This window comes from Apodemus sylvaticus, chromosome 20 (genome assembly GCF_947179515.1).
Source record: "Apodemus sylvaticus chromosome 20, mApoSyl1.1, whole genome shotgun sequence".
Taxonomy (NCBI): domain Eukaryota; kingdom Metazoa; phylum Chordata; class Mammalia; order Rodentia; family Muridae; genus Apodemus; species Apodemus sylvaticus.
The window spans coordinates 62,482,680-62,488,679 of record NC_067491.1 but is presented as its reverse complement, the minus strand read 5'-3'; positions in this window follow the sequence as shown (position 1 = coordinate 62,488,679).

The window sequence follows — 6,000 nt, the reverse complement described above, 5'->3', positions numbered from 1 at the left end:
AAATTTCTGGAATAACAGAAAACCCAGGATAGCTAAAACTTTTCTCAGCAACAAAACAAAGTCTGGGGGAATCAGTATCCCTGACCTCAAGCAATACTACAGAGCAATAGTGTTAAAAACTGCATGGTATTGGTACAGTGACAGGCAGGAGGATCAATGGAACAGGATTGAAGATCCAGAAATGAACCCACACACCTATGGCCACTTGATCCTCGACAAAGAGGCTGAAAACATCCAATGGAAAAAAGATAGCCTTTTCAACAAACGGTGATGTTTCAACTGGAGGTCAGCATGCAGAAGAATGCGAATTGATCCATCCTTGTCTCTTTGTACTAAGATCAAATCCAAATGGATCAAGGACCTCCACATAAAGCCAGACATTCTGAAGCTAATAGAAAAGAAACTGGGGAAGACCCTTGAGGACATCGGTACAGGGAGAAAGTTTCTGAACAGAACACCAATACCGTATGCTATAAGATCAAGAATTGACAAATGGGACCTCATAAAATTACAAAGTTTCTGTAAGGCAAAGGACACCATCAAGAGGACAAATTGGCAACCAACAAATTGGGAAAAGATCTTCACCAATCCTACATCAGATAGAGGGCTAATATCCAATATATATAAAGAACTCAAGAAGTTAGACTCTAGAAACCAACATCCCTATTAAAAAAATGGGGTACAGACTTAAACAAAGAATTCTAACCTGAAGAACTTTGGATGGTGGAGAAGCATCTTAAAAAATGCTCAACTTCCTTAGTCATTAGGGAAATGCAAATCAAAACAACCCTGAGATTTCACCTTACACCAGTCAGAATGGCTAAGATTAAAAATTCAGGAGACAGCAGGTGTTGGAGAGGGTGTGGAGAAAGAGGAACACTCCTCCACTGCTGGTGGGGTTGCAAATTGGTACAACCACTCTGGAAATCAGTCTGGCGGTTCCTCAGAAAACTGGGCACCTCACTTCCAGAAGATCCTGCTATACCACTCCTGGGCATATACCCAGAGGATTCCCCACCATGTAAGAAGGATACATGCTCTACTATGTTCATAGCAGCCCTATTTATAATTGCCAGATGCTGGAAAGAACCCAGGTATCCCTCAACAGAAGAGTGGATGCAAAAAATGTGGTATATCTACACAATGGAGTACTATTCAGCCATTAGAAACAATGAATTCATGAAATTCTTAGGCAAATGGATGGAGCTAGAGAACATCATACTAAGTGAGGTAACCCAGACTCAAAAGGTGAATCATGGTATGCACTCACTTAAGTGGATATTAACCTAGAAAACTGGAATACCCAAAACATAATCCACACATCAAATGAGGTACAAGAAGAAAGGAGGAGTGGCCCTTGTTCTGGAAAGACTCGGTGAAGCAGTATTCGGCAAAACCAGAACGGGGAAGTGGGAAGGGGTGGGTGGGAGGACAGGGGGAGAGAAGGGGGCTTACAGGACTTTCAGGGAGTGGGGGGCTAGAAAAGTGAAAATCATTTGAAATATAAATAAAAAATATATCGAATAAAAAAAAGCCAGACACACTTCTCTATAAACAAAACAAAACAAAACAAAAACAAAAACTAACAAACAAACAAAAAACCTCAGGTGACAGCAGAAGCTGGAGAGGATGTGCAGAAAGAGGAACACTCTTCCATTGCTAGAGGGATTGCAAGCTGGTACAACCACTCTGGAAATCAACTCAGTGGTTCTTAATAAAGTTGGAAATGATTTTACCTGAAGACCCAGCTATACTACTCCTGGGCATATATCCAAAAGAAACCCCAAAATATAACAAGGCATGTGCTCCGCTATGTTCATAGCAGCCTTATTTATAATAGTCAGAAGCTGGAAACAACCCAGATATCCCTCAGTAGAAGAATGCATACAGAAAATGTGGTATATTTGCACAATGGAATTCTACTCAACTATTAAAAATGACAACCACGAATTTTTCAGGCAAATGGATAAAACTAGAAAGTATCATCCTGAGTGAGATAACCCAGACCCAAAAGGACATATATGGTATATACTCACTGATAAATGGATATTAGCCCCAAATCTGAGAATACCCACAGTACAACTCATAGACCATATGAAGCTCAACAAAAAGGAAGATCAAAGTGTGGATTGGATACTTCAATCCTGCTTACAAGGAGGAGCAAAAATAATCACAGGAGGCAGAGGGAAGAAGGGACCTGGTTGGGAGAGGGGACAGGGAGGGAGAAAGGGGGGCAGGTTCAGGTATGGAAAGAGACAGGATAGAAGTCCAGAGGATCAGGAAAATGAATAGAAATATGTAGCAGTGAGGATAGAGAACGGGGAACCACTAGAAAGTCCCAGACACCAGGGATGTAAGAGGCTCCCAGGGCTAATGGGGATGACATTAGCCAAAATACCCAACAGACAGGATATAGAACCTGAAGAAAGCACGTCCAGTAGATAGACATGGCCCCTAGTTGAGGAAGGGGCCACTCACCCATCTCAAAAATTTTAACCCTGAATTGTTAAAAGGAAATGTAGAAACAAAATTTGGAGTAGAGACTGAGGGAAAAGCCATCCAGAGACTGCTCCTTCTAGTGATCCATCCCATCTGCAGACCCAACCCCCCCCACACACACACACACGATTGCTAATGTCAAGAATTGCTTGCAGACAGGAGTCCAGCATGGTTGTTCTCTGATAGGATGCAGGCACTCACAGCCAACCATTGGACTGAGCCTAGGGACCCCAGTGGATAGGGGAAAGACCTGAAGAAGCTGAAAAGGATTGCAACCCCATAGGAAGAACAACAATCAATATCAACTAACCAGACCCCTCAGAGTTCCTACCAACCAAAGAGTATATACATGGGTGGGTCAATGGCTCCTACCACACATGTAGCAAAGGATTTCCTTATCTGGCCTTAATGGGAGGGGAGGCACTTGATCCTGTAGAGGCTTGATAACTCAGCATAGGGGGATGCTAGAGCATCCAGGTGGGAGAGGGTGGGTAGATGGGTGGGGGAATACCATCTTACAAGCAGTGGGGAAGGGGATGTAATGGGTGAATTGAGGAGGGAAGACCAGGAAGGGCACAACATTTGAAATGTAAACAAATAAAATAATCAATAAAAATTCAAGTGGCAACAAAACTAAAAACAGCCTTCATCTTAAATAGCAATGAAATAATGATGTATCTGGCATCTGCTTAATATTTTCTACTCAATTAATTGGAAAGAAATCAGACTGAGTTAACTCCACTGCCCTGGAGTTATAAGGGCAAATATAAGCAAACTGAAATTCAGCTCACTAGCAAACATCTTAACCACGTAGAAACATCTAATTCCTAATTGAGGACCTTTGCACTGGAATGATCCAAATAAGGCCAGTGTTCCAACTAAACCAGTCATATATTTTCTGCCTTACTTCATACTCTTCCTGTAAGGGGCTGCTCCAATGGCCCCTTTTGCACGGTCCAAACCACCCAATTCACAATAGCTACTTCAATAAACACCTTATGGGGGGAAAAAAAAGAAACACACCTCAGTAACAAAGACAGTCACTACCTCACAGTCAAAAGTTGGAAAACAATTTTCCAAGCAAATGGTCCCAAGAAACAAGCTGGAGTGGCCATTCTTATATCAAATAAAGTCAACTTTCAACCAAAAGTTGTCAAAAAAAGATAAGGAGGGACACTTCATAGTGGTCAAAGGAAAAATCTACCAAGATGAACTCTCAGTTGTGAACATCTATGCTCCAAATACAGGGATACCCACATTAATAAAAGAAACTTTATTAAAGCTCAAAGCATACATTGCACCCCACACAATAACAGTGGGAGACTTCAACACCCCACACTTAGCAATGGACAAATCATGGAAACACAAGCTAAACAGAGAAACAGCAAAACTAACTGAAGTTATGGACTAAATGGATCTAACAGATATTAATAGAACATTCCACCCTAAACAAAAAGAATATACCTTCTTCTCAGCACCTCATGGTACCTTATCCAAAATTGACCATATAATTAATTGGTCACAAAAGAGGTCTCAACAGATACAGGAATATTGAAATCATTCCATGCACCCTATCAGATCACTACAGCCTAAGGCTGGACTTTAGTTCAAACAAAAACAGCAGAAAATATACATAATCAGGGACGCTGAACAATGTTCTACTCAATGATAGCTTGCTCAAGGGAGAAATAAAGAAAGAAATTAAAGACTTTATAGAAATGAATGAAAATGAGGACACATCATCATGCCAAAACTTATGGGACACAAGGAAAGCAGTGCTAAGAGGAAAACTCATAGCTCTAAGTGCCTCAAAAAAAAAAAAATGGACAGAGCTTACACTAGCAGCTTGACAACACACCTGAAAGTTCTAGAACAAAAAAAAAGCAAATACACCCAAGAGGAGTAAACTGCAGGAAATAATCAAACTCAGGACTGAAATCAACCAAATAGAAACAAAAAGAACTATACAAAGAATCAACGAAACCAGGAGGTGGTTTTTGAGAAAATCAATCAGAGAGATAAACCCTTAGCCAAACTAACCAGAGGGCACAGAGGCACTCCCCAAATTAATAAAATCAGAAATGAAAAGGGAGATATAGCAATAGAAACTAGCCGGGCGGTAGTGTCACACGCCTTTAATTCCCAGCACTTGGGAGGCAGAGGCAGGCAGATTTCTGAGTTCAAAGCCAGCCTGGTCTACAGAGTGAGTTCCAGGATAGCCAAGGCTATACAGAGAAACCCTGTCTCGAAAAAAGAAAATAAAATAGAAACTGTGGAAATTAAGAAATCACCAGATACTACTACAAGAGCTAATACTCAACAAAATTGGAAAATCTGAACAAAATGGACAATTTTCTAGACACATACCAGGTGCCAACGTTAAAACGGGATCAGATAAACCACCTAAATAGTTACATCAATCCTGTTGAAATAGACGCAGTTGTTAATAGTCTCCCAAGCAAAAAAAAAAAAAAAAAAAAAAAAAAAAAAAAAAAAAAAAAAAGAAAGAAAGAAAAGCTCAAGACCAGATGGGTTTAGTGGGGAATTCTATCAGATCTTCAAAGAAGAGTTAATACCGATACTCTTCAAACTATTCCACAAAATAGAAACACAAGGAACACCAGCCAACCAGCCAATTCATTCTATGAAGCCACAATAATGCTTATACCTAAATCAAACAAAGACCAAACAAGGAAAGAGAAGTTAAGACTAATTTCCCTTATGAACATTGATGCAAAAATACTCAACAAAACTCTGGCCAGCCGAATCAAAGAATGCATCAAAACAATAATTCACCATCATCAAGTAGGCTTCATCCCAGGGATGCAGGGATGGTACAATATATGCAAATCCATCAATGTAATCCACTACATAAACAAAATTTAAAAAAAAAACCCACATGGTCATTTTATTAGATGCTGAAATCGCTTTTGACAAAATTCAGCATCCCTTCATGATAAAAGTCTTGGAAAGATCAGGAATTCAAGGCCCATACCCAAACACAGTGAAAGCAATTTACTGTAAAGCGGTAGCCACTACCTTATTAGGACTACACATTATAAGATCCACCTGTGACAAGAGATCTCTTCCCCCAAAGGGTAGTAGGCAAATTTGCATAAGGCTGAATTTGTCCTGAATTGCCTTCTTCATCTTTCCAGGTAAGAAGTTTAGCGCTTTGCTTTGGGTTATTGGCATAACCAATCCCTCAGAGGTGAGTGAGCGTATCTGACAAGGGCCAAGTTGAAGGCCAGTCTTGTCCTCTAATAATTGTCACATCAGCTCTAGCATCTATTAATCCTTCAAAGTTTTTTCCCTCAATTGTTAATTTAAGGTTAGATCCCTTACTAGTAATAGATTGAACCCAGTACACAACAGAGGGACCAAAGCCACTCTGTCCTCTCTTACTGGAATCTGGAAGGTAGTTAGTTGATACAAGGGAACTAAGTTGAGCAATTCTTTGGTTAGCAGATATAGTTATAATACCATGAAGGGAAGCAGCCA